This window comes from Puma concolor, chromosome B2 (genome assembly GCF_028749965.1).
Source record: "Puma concolor isolate L17-30 chromosome B2, mPumCon1.1.hap2, whole genome shotgun sequence".
Classification (NCBI taxonomy): domain Eukaryota; kingdom Metazoa; phylum Chordata; class Mammalia; order Carnivora; family Felidae; genus Puma; species Puma concolor.
Window position 1 is genome coordinate 137,682,671 of NC_141671.1, and position 19,611 is coordinate 137,702,281.

General features: G+C 44.1%; 1 protein-coding gene across 2 annotated transcripts in view; it reads left to right on the forward strand.

The window, feature by feature from the left end:
- PLEKHG1 (pleckstrin homology and RhoGEF domain containing G1) overlaps positions 1-19,611 on the forward strand; it is a 234,887-nt gene that overhangs the window by 55,639 nt on the left and 159,637 nt on the right. Inside the window, exon 2 of one of the 2 annotated variants that reach the window (XM_086708119.1) lies at positions 860-916. The exons of the other annotated variant lie outside the window; for it this stretch is intronic. The gene's annotated coding sequence lies outside the window, so the exon portion shown is untranslated. The remainder of the gene's footprint in view (positions 1-859; positions 917-19,611) is intronic. 2 annotated transcript variants of the gene reach the window in all.

The window sequence follows — 19,611 nt, forward strand, 5'->3', positions numbered from 1 at the left end:
CACCCCAAATTTCACCAGATGTAAATATCACCTCTGTGAATTTCCACCCCCATCCCAACTACTTTGCAGAGGTGGAAAGTGAGAGGAATTATGGGATATAGCCATGGAGAGGAACTCAGGGATAGAGTGGCCACAGCCTTCGAAAGTTGTTCGTCCATGGGGCGCCTGGGTGGCGCAGTCGGTTAAGCATCCGACTTCAGCCAGGTCACGATCTCGCGGTCCGTGGGTTCGAGCCCCGCGTCGGGCTCTGGGCTGATGGCTCGGAGCCTGGAGCCTGTTTCCGATTCTGTGTCTCCCTCTCTCTCTGCCCCTCCCCCGTTCATGCTCTGTCTCTCTCTGTCCCAAAAATAAATAAACGTTGAAAAAAAATAAATAGTTTAGAAAGTTGTTCGTCCTGCGGACGACTTGTACTTCAGAGATAGGGACACTGTGGCCGAGACTGAGGAGAACCATCCGTTGTCCTCCTGCCCCTCAGGGTTTCATCTCTCCTCCAGGAAGGGGACATCCTTCCCGGCTTCAGGCAGGTCATTGAACTTAGTTTTTAGTGCTAGTTAAAGTTCACATCTTTAATTTTATGAGTACTTTAAGGGAAAGGGACAATCAAGGATGGAACATCAGTAACTTTCCTAATACCATATCTTGTAAGTTTTTGTTTTTTAATTAAATCGTTATGCTTATTGGGATACGTCTAGCATAGACCAGTAGCATAGATGTGGCATTTTCCTCAGAAAATGCTGGCTTTTTGCCGCCCGTGTTCCTTCTGCCACTTAGAATTAGCCCTGCTGTTTCATCCATGTTCTGCCAAGATAATTCTGGAAAAGCAATAAGAAAGAAGTTCATTTTTGTGTCTCCTCTACAGGTGAAGACGGTTATTGGGAGTCTGCGTGCAGCCACTGGAAAAGCTTCACCTGTAAAAGTGAGCAATCTTCTTTTTTTTGCTACTCGAGTATGAAACATGCTACAAAACTAATATATTCATAATTTAGGTTTGTTAGGTACTTTTGTATAAGTACGCTGTAGGCAAAATTGTTCTTGCTTTTAACTATTTTGTAAGCCAGAATAACAAGCATGGTCACCACGGGATAAAATATGAAAGGAGACGCATACTTTACACACACGCACGCACGCGCACGCACGCACGCACGCATGCATACATACATGAAGAATAAGAATGGAGTCCGGGAGAGTAACTATTGTGTGACTCAGTTTGAAGTCACTTCTTCCCCTTGGCCTTCAGCTGTTAATGAGTTGGCCTTTTAGGTTATTTTAAACGCCTTTTATGGGCTAGAAAAGCTCTCTTTGTCCTTTTGACTTTGGGTTTTTCTGGAAGGTTTTAAATCTCAATCTACCTGTGTGGTGGTAGTATTTGAAAAACCACAAAGAATGCTAAAAGGGAAGGAAGGAAAGAGTATGCCTTTTTTTTTCTTTTTTCAGTTCTAGACAGTTATTTCACCCTGCTTCTTTCCTAAGTACTGGATCATTCCCTACCCACATGATAAGCTATATGTCAGGACCCGGAATGCTGATGTTGCTCGATGACATATCAAGGGCTCACCAGGACGCTAGGAATAGGTGAAGAAACGCAGTGCACTAAGCACTGCATTATCATTTTTAACTCATCGGTTTAGACTTTCAGTGTTACATCAGGCCTCTTTCTTTCTTTCTTTCTTTTTTTAACCAAACAGTAAAATAAAAGACAAAATTAAAAGCGTAAATGCAGCCCTGGGTTAGAGTTTTGTTGCCTTTAACTAGCAAAATAAGAATGCTTTATTGGAATCATAAATGTTTGATACACTGCATTATTCTTCTTGAAGTACTCAAAGTGATTACAAAGACAAATGGTATTTTAATGGAGTCAAGATGACTTTGCTGTGTCAGAGTTCAGAATTCATCAGTGTTTTGTTAACTGGTAAAAACAATGGTTTTCTTGCCGCCGATCTTCATTGCTGGCCACAAAGTCCCAGAAGTTCCTTTGCCTAACTTACGGTGGGACGCTGAAGAGTTTAAAAATCAAGAGTCCGGGGGCGCCTGGGTGGCGCAGTCGGTTAAGCGTCCGACTTCAACCAGGTCACGATCTCACGGTCCGCGTCGGGCTCTGGGCTGATGGCTCAGAGCCTGGAGCCTGCTTCCGATTCTGTGTCTCCCTCTCTCTCTGCCCCTCCCCCATTCATGCTCTGTCTCTCTCTGTCCCAAAAATAAATAAACGTTGAAAAAAAAAAAATTAAAAAAAAAAAAAAATCAAGAGTCGGTAGTCCAGAGCTGACTTATTTCTTAGGCACGGTGCCCGGATCCCTGATATTTTTAAAGGCCCGTGAAAATGTTTTCATTTTAATTTCTTTTTCAAAGCAGGAGATAAGTGAATGCAATGGTGAATATAGGATAATGAAGCTTGGGCCGGATGACGTTTTTCTTTGTAACAACGCAGTTGTAAAGTGTCACTTTTGGCATTTCTTATGGAGGAAGGGGCCAGAGTGCCCACAGAAGTCTGAGTCACCGTCAGGCGCCCTCTGCATATGTGAGACCCCATCACTCGAATGCATTTTTCTTTCTTTTTTGGGAGAGAAGTAATTATTTCTGTTTTAGAAATGATCGTCTTCTCTGTGAATGAGTCCGCGGACTCGTCTGCTCATCAGCGAGGGACACGGTTCTCGCTGCAGAGAAAAGTATCGTGTTGTTAGGCGTAGGAGCTGTGACTATCGGTGCTGTTTCTCTGGAATAAAATCCATATTTTTCCCTCGAGAGACCCACCGATACTCTGTTAGCTTTATAATATGATACAGAAAAATAAGGAAAGGGAAAGCAAGACTTGACTCCGGAAGCTGTGGTCTGTGTCGGACAAGCGTTTTGCCCAAGGGGTGTGTGTTCCCGAGCCCGGTGGCTCAGCCAGCCTCCTTGCTGCCACAGGAGTCTAGAATTTTCCTCCTTCCGTAGCCGCTCATGTCTGTTACCAGGTGCACACCATTCTCAATGGCCGTGGCGGATCTGGTTTTGTTTGTGTCTGAAGCCCGGATCTGGTTTTAGAGAAAATAATTCTGTTAGTCTTCAACGGTACTGACTATATACATTGTGTCTAGAATACCTCCTGAAAGTCACTTGTTGATCTTAAAGTAAGCGCATTGCATGTCTGGAGAACTTTTTTTTTCAAAATAGGCAACTCGCTCAAAGATAAACTACCTGAGAGCTAGGATCTTTGTCTCTTTTGTTCGTTGCTAGTTTGTTCGAGAAAAAGCCAGACGTAAAAAAGAAGCTCAAATATTTGCCCAAAGAATGAATGGGCTAACGTCCTCCTTTAGAAAAACCATATTCTGAAATTGCTTTGGGCGTGTAAGCGGACTGCTAGCCCTCTCCTCCTTAGACCGGCAAGCATCCGGGCATGCACACACAAAAATGGACATTGCACGTTAATATAAAATTGTCATCTACCAGACTGTTACCGGCCAACTACATAAGAGCTGTCCTCTCTACATGAGCAAGCCAGTGGGGGGGGGGGGGGTACCACTTAATCAGATGAAGTCAGGAAAGCAAGAGAATTCTAGAGAAAGGTGCCCCTCGCCCCAGCTATTGGAGACGTAAATCTAGAGGTATAAACAGAATCAACTGACTTTAATTAATAGCACTTGGTGAGGTGGTCCTGGTTTACTGAAAAGTCAGAGGAGCGTGGCCCTATTTCGCATGGTTTATTGACCCGAGGAGAACTGGAATGCGTTATTTTTCTGTCCACGTGCCATGAGTGTGCGCGTGTGTGTAAGAGAGAGAGAGAGAGATTCAGCTTCAAGACTGCATTTTAAAGCAGCCCCCCCAAATATATGCATTATACAAACCCACGTGTACATTTTCTTTCTTTTTTTTTTTTTTAAAGATTTGAATATTTATTTATTTTGAGAGAGAGAGAGAGAGAACAAGCAGGGGAGGTGCAGAGAGAGAGAATCGCAAGCAGTTTCCACGCCGCCAGCACAGAGCTTGATGTGGGGCTTGAACCCATGCACTGCAAGATCACGATCTGAATCGAAATCAAGAGTCGGATGCTTAACCGATTGAGCCTTCCAGGCACCCCCGTAATTTTTTTTTTTTCCTGAACAAACTTGCCCCTGCATTTTATTCTCATTGTGTTCTTGTCCAGGGTCCTACCCGCCCTCTGATGAAGGTATGTTGGGACAGAGCTGCCGTTAGGAGTGCACAGTATGGAGCTGTCCAAAGAGCAGAAAGATGCCAACTAAATATTCTAACGCCTGCACCAGGCGCCGGGGTGCTTGAGTGTCCTGACCTTTACTGCTCGTGCTAGCAGTTTCCGAGCCCCTTCTGAGGTCAAGTGGGGGTGCAGGATAGTGGGGCGGTTTCTAGCGAAGATCCTGAAGACTAGACGTGGTGTGTCTCCTGTGCCAGATTTGCCATCACTAAGCGCTGCCGTGATGGCTCCTGAGGGGCCTGCAGGGGGGTCGCGCTCTTCTCTGGAGGGTAGACATCCCTCGTGTCTCCCGTCCCCACACGATGACTCTTACTGCCCTTACGTGAGCAGGTGCATGATGCACACGCATTGAACCCAGGTCACCAGCTGCTTCTGTGGTACGTCCAAAGTGTACAGTCCTGGAGCTGAGGGCTTTGTGGGATTGAATATTGAGGCTTATTACCCCCAGGACTTACAAACAGTACAATTCAGGCATGCTCGGGGAGGGATCAGCTGTTTAGTCCTTCCGTGTCCCGCGGGTGTCCTCGCCACTGTGTTCCCAAGGCCCTGTAAGAGTGTTACTCAGGCTGATAGATTTGTTGGATGGCAGCTAATAGAAGGCTCACCAGTGGCTGCAGCGTAAATGATTCGCGCTGCGAATAAATAACTTGTATTGAACTACACACTGCTAATCATATAACCATCCAGCGGAACTCTTGGCCCAGTGCTGGAGGACAGTGCTTCACGCAGGATGGGATCTTTAAAAAGTCATCGAGATGCTTTCCTTCTGCTTTGTCCACTGCAAAATCCCCTGGGTATCTCTTGACGTGCGGTGTCATAAAAATGATTTTTTTAGTGTGTCATCAAAGATTAAAGGTGTTATAGCTAAATATAGTGGTTACAAAAACATAGCACAAAATTACAGCACTCAGAAAGATGTACAGATTTGACTCTGCCCAAGCATTGGGCATCTCTCCTCCACTAAAAAGTATCTCCTGGGGTGCCTGGGTGGCTCAGTCGGTTAAGCATCCGACTTCAGCTCAGGTCACGATCTCACGGTCCGTGAGTTCGAGCCCTGCGTCGGGCTCTGGGCTGATGGCTCAGAGCCTGGAGCCTGCTTCCGATTCTGTGTCTCCTTCTCTCTCTGCCCCTCCCCCATTCATGCTCTGTCTCTCTGTCTCAAAAATAAATTTAAAAAAAAAACGTTAAAAAAAAAAAAGTATCTCCTATTGGGGCGCCTGGGTGACTCAGTCTGTTGAGTGTCTGACTTTGGCTCAGGTCACGATCTCGTGGTTCATGGGTTTGAGTCCCGCATCGGGCTCTGTGCTGACAGCTCGGAGCCTGGAGCCTGCTTCAGATTCTGTGTCTCCCTCTCTCTCTGCCCTTCCCCTGCTCACACTCTGTCTCTCTCAAAAATAAACATTAAAAAAAAAAAAGTATCTCCTATTACGGAGTTGTTGAGATCGGCTGCACCGACAACGTGAAATGTGCCCCACACGATGGGACTATACACTTAAAAATGGCTAAGATGGCAAATTTTATGTTATGTGTATTTTGCCACGATCAAAAATTTCAAAATATTTTTTGAAAGTATCGCCAGAAGTTTGCATAGCTTAAGCTGGGGTAGAGATTAAGGGGTGAGGAGAGAGTGGACAGGGAAGACTTTCTCGCTGCAGATCTGTGTCATTAGGGAAAGGTATGACAGGGTCCCCAGCTATTCTTGAGAAAAAAAGACGATATTAGTTTAAAAAAAAAAAGTCCTTGTTTTCTCATGAAAGGATGACCTTTGGAATGAGGAACTAGTTGCTGTTCCTGGCATGGAGCATTAGGGGATTCTCAGGACAGTATGACCTCAATTTTGTGGAATTATGGCAATAGGTTTCCGTCAAAAACAAGGGGGGGGTGGGGGCAGGGGGCTTCACGGTGAAATAGCTGGGGTTTGAGCAAGGTTGATGAGTTCCTCTTTCTACAGAGCCTTTACCACGCTGCTCTAAGTTCCATGTCTTCAAGGAGGTGCTATGGGCAGGCTTTCTCAAACTTGAGCATGGACCTCTCCCCACAGCCTCCACCTGGCCCGGCCTTATAGGGTTTTTTTTTTTTAACCTGTTAACCGTGTTGTTCTGTGGAAGGTAGTTTGGTGAATACAGACGCAAGGCCAAGTGTGGGAACACAAACACAGAAATTGCTTGTAGAAAGAAATAGAGAAACAACTGAAGCCAGAATTGTGACCTGTCCCCGTAGGAGGAGCTTGGAGAGCCGACGCTTCTGGACCACGAAGCCCTGCACGCCAGCTTGGGGCGCCCCATCTCCATACCCGGTAAAGGGGCCAGGCCTCGTGTCTGCTCATTAGAGATCCCTCACCTTCCGCATTCCCCTCAGAGAGACCCGAAGGTTCCGTGTCTGAAACTTGTGGAGCACCTTGAAAGCATTTAGCTAAGCCACTGGCTCAAGGATCGGCAAAGATGATGTCCGGTCATCTGAAATTCTAATGTGGAAGAAGGTTGCCTTAGATCCTTCACTATTACCCTACGTCCAGTCTAATAACATGTGATAGATTCCGATGGGCTCCTTATGTGAACACATTTCCTGGAAGTGGCGTAAAATTCCTTAACCCGAGTCGTAATTGATACATTGTTAAAGGTGATCTGTTTCAGGATCGTTTCATAAGTGAAGGCGTACTTTGCGTGAAACGTGAAGTACAAAGCACCCCGCATTGTGAAGGGTACCAAGGCGAGAAGAAAAGGCTTCTGCCCTTGGAGAAGTTGTAAGACACAACTAACAAATAACCTTTCTGTGAAGCAGTATGTGATAAAGAGTGGCATCAGAAATGTATTTTACCGAAGAGCTTAGAAATGTGATCCGAAGAGATGTACTTCCCGTATAAATTGTTCACTTCTGGGGGGCTCAGTCAGTTGAGCGTCCGACTTCGGCTCAGGTCGTGATCGCACAGCTCATGAGTTCAAGCCCTGCGTCGGGCTCTGTGCTGACAGCTCAGAGCCTGGAGCCTGCTTCCGATTCTGTGTCTCCCTCTCTCTCTGCCCCTAACCCACTCACATTCTGTCTCTGTCTCTCTCAAAAATAAATAAACCATAAAAAAAATTTTTTTTTAATTTGTTCACTTTGGTATGTTCTCTGTCTTTGAAAATGATGCTTCTTTTTTGTTGGTTGAGTATGAAGTTATCGGTTAAGTCAAAACTGTTTAATTGTTATTCACATCATCAGTATCCTTACTTTTTTCCCACTTTTTTTCCCTGTCATGTTCTGAGAGGGCTGCTTTAGAGCTCTCACTGTGTTAGTGAATTGTCAGTGTTTCCTTTTAATTCTGTCAGCTTTTCCTTTCTGTGTTTCAAAGCTATGCTTTAGATACATTAAGGTTCATAAGTTGTTCACTTATCATAAGGCGAGGTGCAGGTAATTGTTGTATTTTAGAAACCAGATGGAGCATCATATCCCCATGAAGGATGGGGTCACGCAGGATTATTGGAGGTTTCATGCTCTTAACATCTGCAGCTGAAAATCTACCTAGGATGGGCCCACCAGGGGCTTACCCGGGGAACATCTAATGGGCACGGAAAAGCTGTCACCTAAAATGTCAGAAGAACCAGATGCGCCCAGTGGTGCCAGATCTGCTTTCAACAGCTGTAGATAATGAATCCAGTGTCTGGAACAGACAGCTAGTTTTAATATTTGAGACACCCTGGACCAGACTCACCAGGCTTAAGAAGTCAGAATTATCCACCATGGCCGGCAGTCATCAAGGCCTGCGTTCATGCGGACTGCGTAATGTTGCTCTCACCATCACCTCTGCCTCGGCCCCTTTCTTCCCGTTCCAGACCCCAGGCATCTCGATTTCAATTGCATTTTCCAAGATCCGCATGCTGTTAGAAGTGTGTGTTTTATTGCCCGACACCGTCATGGCTGTTCTGGGCCATAAGGGAAGCCTGTTCTGGAGGAAGATTACATTCGTGATAAAGACTTTTTAAAGTTAAGTTGGGCATTAAAGCAATCATTGTGTTTTAAATTTGAAAGACACAGAGTTGCAATTGATCTTAAGTCCTGCATTAAGTAGAGTATTTTCTTTTAATATTCTTTGTCTTAAAAAAAGAAAAAAAGTGGAATCTGGCTTCTTAAAATGTTGTAACTTCATATATATTTCTTTGATTTCTAAAGCGTGGTCATTCAGAGGAAAACGGAGTGGACCAATTTCACAGGTCCTCGTAGATGGAATATTGGAGCCACCAGGCTCTTAGCCAGATGACCGACAAATCGTGTTTCTCTGTTTTCCCTTTTATTTCTAAGCCCTCTGCCTCAGCACTGACTCTCTTTCCTGGGTGTTTCCAGTTGGGGAGCTCCCAGTCACCTCCAAGGTCAGTTATTTCTCCAACTAACTTCTAAATCCTATTTGAGGAGATGAAGATATTTTTGTGCGTGCTTCTCCTTTTTAATGCACGTTTGACATTTCTTTCCCTCCTCCCCGCCCCCTCCCCGTCCCCCAATACCTAATTTGTCACCAGATCTCACTAAATTTTCCTCACCATCTGTTTCATCCTTCTTTTCCATTTCCACAGCCCTTCATAAAGGGAAACGCTGATCACTTGAGTATTTATCACACACTGTGCACTACATTTAGCCCTTGAACCACACAGGTTTGAACTGCACGGGCCCACGTCCACATGGATTTTTTTCACTAAATACAGTACAGCCCTGTAAATGTATTTGCCTTATGATTTCCTTAATAAGATTTTCTTTCCTCTAGTTTACTTTATTGTAAGAAGAGAGTGTGCTTTTGTGGGGGGGGGGGGCTTTTTTGGCGACTCATGTACCCTGGAACCCATGCCCCCATGATTTGACCGCATTAAAGAGCCTGAAGAAGATTTTATTGTAAGACTACAGTATATAATACATGTATACAATATATGTTAATCGAATGCTTATGTTATCAGTAAGTCTTCTGGTCAACAGTAGGCTATTGGTAGCTAAGTTTTGAGGGGAGTCCAAAGTTACATACCGATTTTCAGCTGCATCGGGGGCGGGTTAAGGGCACTGACCCTCACGTTGTTCAAGGGTCAGCTGTCTGTACTTTTTCTTACTTAATTCTTTTAGCTTTGTGCAGTTATTATCATGAATTGAACTTCCCATGTTAGGACACTGAAACTCTCAGAAATTTAAGTCATTGCCCAAAGTCACAAAATTAGTAATTAAAAAAAATTTTTTTTTAACGTTTATTTATTATGGACAGACAGAGACAGAGCATGAGCAGGGGAGGGGCAGAGAGAGAAGGAGACACAGAATCCGAAGCAGGCTCCAAGCTCTGTGCTGTCAGCACAGAGCCCGACGTGGGGCTTGAACTCACGGACCGTGAGATCATGACCTGAGCCAGAGTCGGACGCTTAACCGACTGAGCCACCAAGGCGCCCCCAAATTAGCAATTTTTGAAATAGGACAAGTATAAATACCTGGGTACAACCCCAAGTCTAATATCTTCTTTGCTTCTGTGACATGTGAAATGCCACCCACAGCCTGGCTATGCTGCGAGCCCGTGTTGCCACCTTGGGGCAGAAGGACCAGATTCTCTTTCTCTCGTTTTTCTGAACTTGCAAACCTCCTGCTGCTTCTGCCCACCAGCCTGGTCTGCCCAACGTCTTGGGTTAATTATGTCGGGTGTCTGGTCTAACATTCACAATGACGTGTTGCTTGCTCTGTAAAATCTGACCTTTCTAAACATGTCATCTTGAAGTCAACTCTTCCAGAAAACTGTGTTTTGTACCACTCAGAACCCTCTCCGTTCCTTGGACTTGGTCTGCAAGAAGCACAGGGGGCTCTGGGGTCAGCGGGACCTGGGTGCGTATCTCTCCTTCTCTCTTCCCTGGGACCTCGGGCAAGTGTTTTGCCAATTTCATCTGTGAAATCACGGCCGTAAACTCACTTCAGTTTAACTGTGAGTCTAGAGAGTGCGTGTTCAGTGCCAACTGTAGTGAGAGCCTGGCCCCTGGCAGGCTCTCAAACGGAGCTGGAGGGTAGTAGCAGTAACACTATTATCTGGACCTTATCTCTCCTTTTAAACTCAGTTCAAATTCCTCCTCCTGTTTAAATTACTCTGAACTGATTTTATCTGCCTGCTCCTCAAAGCTGCGGTATCAGTTAGACTGCGAACAATGCATTTAGCAATTTTAATTATGTGATGCTGCCTTGCGATCTTAAAAATGCGTCTTGAGATGCCTTCTCGAGAGCTGTTAATTCCTGCTCTAATGGACTGAGGTAATTCAAAGGCTGAACTAGGTCTTACGCATCGTATCTAGGCTGGTGCCTGATACATAACTATTCACAAACTTTTTTGATACGTGATTAAGAAATTTCACATTCATTCATAAGAAATCAATACGCTGAATTGGTTTGAAATATAGAGATATTTACACCCAGGTAGGTGCCTCTATCGTACATGATTAGCCCAAATTTCTTTGTCCCTAGTTCTGAGTGTGAAGACTATTGCAGAGTAAATTTTAAAACTCCAAGACATTTCATTATCCAATATTTCTTTTTAAAAATTTTTTTAATGTTTGTTTTTGAGAGACAGAGAGAGACAGAGAACGAGCAAGGGAGGGGCAGAAAGAGAGACACACACAGAATCTGCAGCAGGTTTCAGGCTCCGAGCTGTCAGCACAGAGCCCGATGCGGGGCTCGAACCCACAAATGGTGAGAGCAGACCTGAGCCGAAGTCGGACACCCGACAGACTGAGCCACCCAGGTGCCCCTAAAACTGTCTATCAAACCCTTAAAACATGGATGTATATGCGGTCATTTGTTTTTCTTGGGATAACTCCAGATTAGGAAGTATTCTGATTTTCCTCGTAAATGTTACTTTCCAGGCTTAATTTTTTTTTTTTTTTCTCGTGCAGCCCTCCACTTTTCTTCTTTGCCTCTTCAGTCCAATCACTTTTTCTCCCCTCCCCCAACCAGGTTTTCCCTCAGGAGTCTGCTGGAGAGGACACCACTGTTCTTTATGCCTGAGGAAAAGTCTTAGAGATGAAAATGTAGCGGCCCTTTTAAGCCGAAGGCACGGCTTGGTTCGTTAAGGGCCTTTTAGCTTTACTTAACCACTCTTTATTTACAGCAGAGTTTTAAAACTCCACGCTTTATCTCTCATTTTAACTGGAGGATCGGAGCCCCTCTCTAGACAATGTAAGGATTGTTGAAAGAAACATCATTTGAAGCAACTTGCAGGCAAGGTGTGTGTTTCATCCTGAAGTCTTGCACAAAGACTGTTTCTAAGCAAAAAAATATATATATGACCAATTTGAGCAATCTGTGGCCTACGTAGAAGAAGTTATTTGTGGAAATATTTACTTGGGGCAAAGGAAGTCTCCTTGGTCCGCTGGATCTAAAAAGTTGTAAAATTGAACTGCGTGAGATCCTTTGAAGAAGGAATCCCCATTCCGGGAAGATGGCTTTGTGCTTTCTTGGGGCTGAGGAAGGGGGTGAGGGGTTAAGCCACTTCCCCCAGCTGTCGAGACGTGTCATCCCATCACATGCCCGGCTTGGTGAGCAAATCTCCTTCTCTGTGCCCTCGGCCTCAAGGTCTGCCTGTGAGGCGATGCTAGCTGGAAAAAGCCTCAGAGGATGTAGAGGCCAAGGCCGGCTTGCCCACACCACCCCTGGGATCTAGCAAGATCTCTCTCTTCGCAAAATGCCCTCTCGAAAAACCCCTCCAAAGTTTCTCAAGAGCACTTGAACATTCGTGACTGGCAGTCTGTCGGGAAAGACTGGGAACTGATGAGGGTTCGGGCAGTAAAATTAGGTATATACACAGCAATAGGTCATGTGCAAGCCATCTTCGATTCAAGCCAGGGTGATTTTCCAACAGTTCATTTGAAAAATACTTTGGGGTGTATTTTTTCCTCATTAGACATAAAACCACGCATGAGGAGTTCTCAAGCAGACAGAGCCTACTGAACCCATACTGGTCCCGAAATGCAATCTTGTGCCTACATTAGGGCCATTTGGAGGGTGGGGTCCTGTTACCTACATTCTTTCCCCACTGTTCCCACAAACAATTGAAAGTCTGGTATTTGTAGGCGAACCTCACCTCCTGGAGAACTTCTCACAACTAGAGAATGTGGCACCCACGTCTTGTATTAGGTCATGCATCTTGATATCAGACTTTAGAGATTCGCACACGAGCTATTAAACTATAGTCATAAAGACATAAGTAATCGTGTGTAAGAATGAAACCGTGGAGCTTCAGGGACACATCAGGGCAATTATAGGAACACAGTGTATCACACTTTAAAGTTTTATGCTTTTACATCTTCTCCCAGTTAAAATTTGGAAACTCTAAGACCTAGGCGTTCTCATTTCTTTTGTAGCAAGGGCTTAGGTGGAATGCGTTGGGATAAGCAATAAAATAGCACCTCATATGCCGAGGGGGGAATGAAGAGATGGTGGGGATGGTGACCGAGCCTCATGGGGGCTCAAACAACATGTGCACGATATGTACATATCGCGAAAGGAGAAATGAGAAATATAGCCATTGTGACCGCGTGTCCCACAGTGAGCATTTGCTAGTCGCGGGTAATGCGAGGTTGAAGGAGAAAAGGAGAGAATAAGGACGTCTTTGCCTTTCCCGCCCTTCAACTCCTCATCTTCCCAGTTAGGGTTACCCACCCCCCTGGCATCTGAGACATGTTGTTCCAGAAAGACACTGATAACCTACAGCTGGAGCCCACCTTGAGGATTACTGTGTGTCAAAAAGCTTTTATGTGGCTTTTTATATGGCTGGGAACCATATATACCATTAGGACCTGGAACACATTTTCCTGTAGAAATAAACAACCATGTACCGGGAGTCTTTTGGAACATGCTCCCTTTTTAAATTGGTTCTGCCTGTACGTGTACAGTTGAGTGAGCCTGGGAACAGAATAGGAAAACCCTGGATTCTCTTGGGGGATGTAAGGCTTCTTTCCTTTGGAACTCAGTGAACTGTTCTGCTACCTTGTGCACCCAGAGACCAGTCCCAGCTATGTATTTCTTAGACACAAAATAAAATTTCAAAGTTTTCCATGTGCTTTTTTAATGAACATGAGCTTTCCTATCTGAGAAACTTTAAACACTTATGAAATGATTATGATGCTCATGGGGTCACTTAAGAGTACAGAGAACAGATGGTAAGAAGGTTCGTTGACATGACCAGCTGACCTCCTGTGAGATATTGAACACCGTAATTTATTTTTCTTCCTCCATGATCGTTCTTCTGACCATCTTGAAAGACAGCCAAGAAAACTTTCTCTTCTAATTATTTCCAACTACTTCTCGGCAGTTCATTCAGACTTACGATTAAACAAATCATCCGGGCTTTGGGAGTACCAATTTAAACATCAAGTGTTTGCATTTATATTGCAGAGAGAGGATTAATTCTCTCTCCCGCCACCAGGTTTAGCCTGAAAGGCCAATTATTTACTTTTGCTCACTCTTGTCTACTGAGCAGTTGTTGAGTAAATGCATTAAATAATATGGTATCTTGAGTCAGGAAAATGTGTTTCCCAAGTGAACCATTTAGAGAAAAGGGCAAGCATTTTGTATTTTAGATTTATAGCAAATTGAAGACTTCTATTCTAAGGAATTTTTATTTTAGCAGATCAGTGTATGTTCAGGAAGAAAACGCTAGAGATACGTAAGGCACTTTCTTTCCTAACATTCAAAGCACATGCACAGTTATTACATTTTTTATCTCCCACAACCCCATCCCCAAGGCTTCTGCTTTCCCTGCTTTACTAGTTTCATTGGGTTCTTCCCTGCCCTGGGTTTTTACTTTATCAGATAGAATGTTTTCAACTATAAGAAAGACTCCAGTTCAAATCTGTTGAAACAAAAAGAAATTAATTACTAATCTGTGGAAGGAATATGTCCTTTAGGGTTCATTGACTCTTAGGAACATCACTGATAATTCAGTTTGCCCCCATCTTTCTTGGCTTCTTTCTCTGGCAGATTCTCCTAAATGATCACAAAATGGCTGCCAGACACAAATGGTTTAACAGATTCCTTTGTCCATCTGCACCAGGAGAAAGAGAGGGATCTCTCCCTAGCCATGGAATACAAGTCCCTTCTTCCAATCCAATGGTCTCTTACATCACAGAGAGGAATAACCGCACCAAGAATGCCATGAACTGATTGGCTTAGATTAACCAGGATCCACCAATACAGTTGGGGATGGGATCAGCTGCACCCTTACCACATGACTGTGAGTAGAAGAGATGAAGAGGTAGACACCTCAACGAAACAAGGGTTTGTTGGGAAGGGAGAGGTAGAGAATAGCTGTTGGGTGAACAATCTACAGTGCCCACGGAAGTGAGGTTGTTGTACTTGTCGCATTTTTATTTTCTAAATAAAACTTAGTTCTGAATATAATCTGTCAACTCCTGGCTCTTATCCCTTTGCAGACTGTCCATTGTTCTAGAAAGTTCCTCAAGTTATTTCTTGGCACCTTGGAGAAAGGGGACCACGTCTCGGATTATGAACAACTGGGGTGTTGTCTTCATCTTGTGGTCTTAAGTTGCTGAGTCTCCATGACCGGAAGGTGGCAGCCATCCAGCCTACCATGCTATCCAGAATCACCCATGCGCAGAACCCACCCTGGACTAATTGGTGCTTGGTTTTTGGAGCATGTGCCAGAGTCAGACTATATTCTCTGCAGAACTGGAGACGTCGCTAATGTCTCATGGAAGTTTAAGTGAAAATTATTCTGTTAGAAAATACCATCTGCTCTGCGTTCCTCTATCTTTAGGACTCGGACGTAGACCTTAGGGCCCATGGCGCCTGAGGACAGTAGACCAATAACTGAGCTGCTGGGAGTGGCTTCTAGGCTTCTGGCTTGGACAGCTGGGTAGAAGTAGGTTGTGATCAGACAGGCAGGTTCCATGTGCTACTTAGGGCCCGGGTTAAATAGACCAACGTAGGCAATTTCATTACCTCCTCATCCCTTATCCCAATGCCATGTCTGTAGGAAGATGTGTTCCAGTCCCCAGACGTTAAGTCTGGGCTCAGAGTGCTTTAGAACTCAATCTGTTTGTAGGTTGCAAGTTACTGCGGTCGTTGGTGCCACTATCTTGTGTTGTCCTCCTTCTCCAACAACGTTATGTCATTGGAAAAGAAAGTTTTGGTGGGGAAAATGGAACTTTTTTTCCTGCTTGTGTCAAGGCTTTAATGATTTAATTTAATAATTAATGTCAAGGCTCGGCACAGGGCTTTCTTCCTGCTGGATCGTGTTACTCAATTCCTTACGGGTACCAGCACAGACCGCTAGGGAAAGGCCTCTGTTTCTCTCAGCTCTAAAACAGATAGTAACCAACCCCCCCCCCCAGCTGTTTCTGGCATTTGTTTCTTCGTTCCTTAAGGTTTGTCAATCTAGGAACGTTGGTGAAGGTAGCATGGGGGGGCCCCACTCTGGAGCTCAGGTAATAGTCCAGTTAAGACCAAAGAAATTTGTAATCTATAAACTCAGCCTCAGGATGCCTGGGTGGCTCAGTCAGTTAGGGGTCCGACTCTTGACTTCAGCTCCAGTCACGATCTCATAGTTTCGTGAGTTCGAACCCCTCATGGGGCTCTGCGCTGTCCATGTGGAGCCTGCTTGGCATTCTCTCTCTCCTTCTGCCCCTCCCCAGCTGGCTCGCTCTCTCTCAAAAATAAATAAATGAGCTTTAATTTTAAAACATTACACAAACAAGCAAACAAACTCAGCCTCAGTGCGCCTGTCTGCTCTAATGGGGCCTCACTTCCACCTCTTAAGTGGAAATGGTGTCCTGGCGATGATCTGGTGTTTCCTTCCCTTCTTTCCACGTTGGAAATGCCCCTTGTTTGAGCAAAAACTCCTTGTCGAAAGCAACGGCAACAGCAACAACAAAACATTGAACAGAGATGTATGATCTCTTCTGCGTCTTCCTTCACCCTGGCAGTTCTCTGGGTAAAAGAAGCAAGTTATATAAATACAATGTGGACAAAAGGTGTTACAAGGGTCAGATGTTCCCCTTTCAGCAGCTGGCTGGAGTTGTGGCTGTCTGAAGTCAGCCCGTATATTCAGATTGGAATGTTGCCCAGAGAAGAGGGCTGAGGAACAGTGTAGACTTGGCCTTCCTCTCAACAAGCGGGGTCCCCACAATATACTACCGGCTCCCCCTTCAAGGGCATCTGTGGTCTGATTCTGTCCAGCTGTATCTCTGGTTTCTTTCCCAGCCCATAACCCTCTGCTAACCTGAGTCTGTCTGTCATCTTGCCCCATTCATGAAACATCTTTCTTCTCTGCGTGGAGCAGAATTGTACTTTCCAGGTAACCAGTGAGCCTTGTGTGTCTCTGCCCATCTCTGCACTCGCTTCAGCCACACGGGGTATTGATTTTAGTTGTAAATACGTCCTGTTACTTATGAGAAAATCGGGGCCCAGAGAGACATGGTGATGCCCCCAAATGTGCCCAGAACGCTTGCGCCAGAGACGGAACTGGAATCAAAGATATCCTGTCTTCCAGCTCGGCATGGTTGCCATCAGACCAAATGCATTTATAAGACTCTTTATTTTCTTCGCAATGGGTCTGTGCGTGTTGTGTATATATTTATACGTATACGCACATGTACATATATACACACATATTTTACACTAATGAACAATAAGAAAGGTGGATTTTTAAAAACTGATTTGCTAAATTAGTCTGGAGCTGGGGATGCAAGCCATTCAAATCTTCCAATGTGAAAATTGGGCCTATTTATTTATTTATTTTTTTAATATTTTTTATTTTATTTTTATTTATTTTTTCTTTTTTTTTTTAATTTTTTTTTTTCAACGTTTATTTATTTTTGGGACAGAGAGAGACAGAGCATGAACGGGGGAGGGGCAGAGAGAGAGGGAGACACAGAATCGGAAACAGGCTCCAGGCTCTGAGCCATCAGCCCAGAGCCTGAAGCGGGGCTTGAACTCCTGGACCGCGAGATCGTGACCTGGCTGAAGTCGGACGCTTAACCGACTGCGCCACCCAGGCGCCCCAAAATTGGGCCTATTTAAACGTATATTAAGGCTGGGCTTATATTACCTTCGGTTACCTAATTATTAAGATTTCAAGTTTCTCACATCCCTAAATACTTGATCACTAGCCTTTTAAAATACTGTATTGCTGTAGACATGACTTCTTTATTTGTTAATGTTCATTTATTTATTTTTGAGAGAGAGAGTGTGTGAGTGCAAGTGGGGGAGAGGCAGAGAGAGAGGGGAGAGAGAGAATCCCAAGCAGGCTCCACACCGTCAGCACAGAGCCTGACACAGGGCTCGATCTTATGAACTGTGAGATCATGATCTGTGCCCACATCAAGAGTCAGATGCTTAACTGACTGAGCCACCAGACTCCCCTAGACTTCTTTTAAAAAAAAAAAAATTTTTTTTAATATTTATTTATTTTTGAAGAAGAGAGAGACAGAGTGTGAGTGGGGGAGGGGCAGAGAGAGGGGGAGACACAGAATCCGAAGCAGGCTCCAGGCTCTGAGCCCGACGCAGGGCCCGAACTCACAAACCGCGAGATCATGACCTGAACTCACAAACCGCGAGATCATGACCTGAGCGAAGTCGGACGCTCAACCGACTGAGCCACCCAGGTGCCCCTCCCCCTAGACTACTTTAAAAGAATTTCCACACATGACCTTATGGGTACTTAGTCTCTGGCTGTGGATCAACTCTAAGAAGGCTGCTTGCTTATATTATCTGTTCAATTCAGTCTGTGTTTTCAGCAAACTTGTAAGAGACAGCATTATGAGGTTTGCATAGAATGGGCTTCTGTTTGTTACACACAATCTAACATCATAAAGTATCTGGGAAGAGAGTAGTTTGAAGCACAGAATCCAGTAATTCTGTCGAGTTATTGGACAACCTCTAATTATATAATTAATTTTCCTTGTTCCTAGCAATCTAGTTTTTCCTATTTGCAACAGATGTGTCTAAACAATATGCTTCAATAAATCAAGCAGAAGTATTTTCCTGCATTATAATTATCAAATACAACATTTTTTTTGTCCAGCCTCGCTTCTGCTTAGCAACTTTTAGAGAAACTGACCTCAGAAGTCCAAAAATCAATGAAGCGCAGTGAAAAGCGGAATTGGCCCTCCCTTAGAACTAACGGTGATACTAAATCCAACAATAACAAGGAAAAATAGTATCTTGTTGTTGTTGTGTGCTACTTGGCCCTTGAAAAGATTTCTCGGTCAATAAGTGGGCATAAAAGGTTTCAAGACCTCTTGTCTACTTGTGAGATGTGTGTCTAAAGAGACATAAAGAGCAGAAGTATTTGAAAATTGACTTATATACGAAAGTGGCTGGAATGCCTGTAGGCAAATAGGCCTTTCCAGGAATATGACAGTGAAGAGTGAGTCTAAAAGTCCACTTGCCTGGTTTCTGTAAGCTGGTTTCTGTTGGGTGTGAGAGCTTGTCTGTGAACTAGAAGGCTTCTTGCGCCCACGTATTGCTGTGTCCTCGTGCCAAACACATAGATTGCCATCTGTACCTGCCAAGAAACAACAGAAAGCCCTAGCTGCCCTACCATAACTTTCCTAAAAACATAACAAAAAAATTATCGCGGAAGCATTAAACAATCAAAATACCTTCTAAACAAAGTGCAAGACGATTGGGTTCTTTATGGCTCCCTCAAATATGTTTCACCCTCTCTGTAGTTTAGTTCCAAAGAAAGAATTACGGTTTTTCTTTGGGAGCCAACATTTCCCTTTGTAAATTTCTGGATTTGGGGTGATATTTTGAGTTCTGTAATAAAATGTAATGGTCCATTTGAGAAATTGTACCCTTATTGAGCATAGTTTCTATTACTGAGTTGTTGGAGGCAATTCTTAAGTGTTAGATTCTTCTTTGATCTATCAGGACTCACTGGTTTCCATGGAGTCTTGCTGGCTCATGACCAAGGGAGAGCTCAGTGTTCTAGTCAGCTGGGGTTCAGTGTTCCTAATCAGCCCTGCCCTGAAATATTCACATGAAAGACTTTAAAGTCAGAATGCTTTATATGGACCCATGAAAATAAGTTGATTATCTGGCGGGGGAAGAGTACAGTAAAGGCTTAAAAACTTTTGTTTCTTTCAGTTAGTTACATTTTGATATGTTTCTGGAAATATAGTCTTCGGATGGTCCAAAACACATGGTTTTTCCAGTCCTTCTAGTTTGTACACAGTAATACAAAACGGAATGTCTTATTTGACCTTACATGTAGATAAAACGAGAGCTAAGTTATTGGGACCAATATGTTGCATACATCTGGCAGTAATCTTTTTATTTTATGGCAGTGACGACTCAAAGCAATTGCTAATCCTAATTTATTTTTCAACATTTTCACTTAAGCTTTCTTCTCAAGGCTTGTTTCTCCCCCGCCTACTTCTGTAGGACAGCTAAAATAAGATCACTGTAAATACCCACATTCA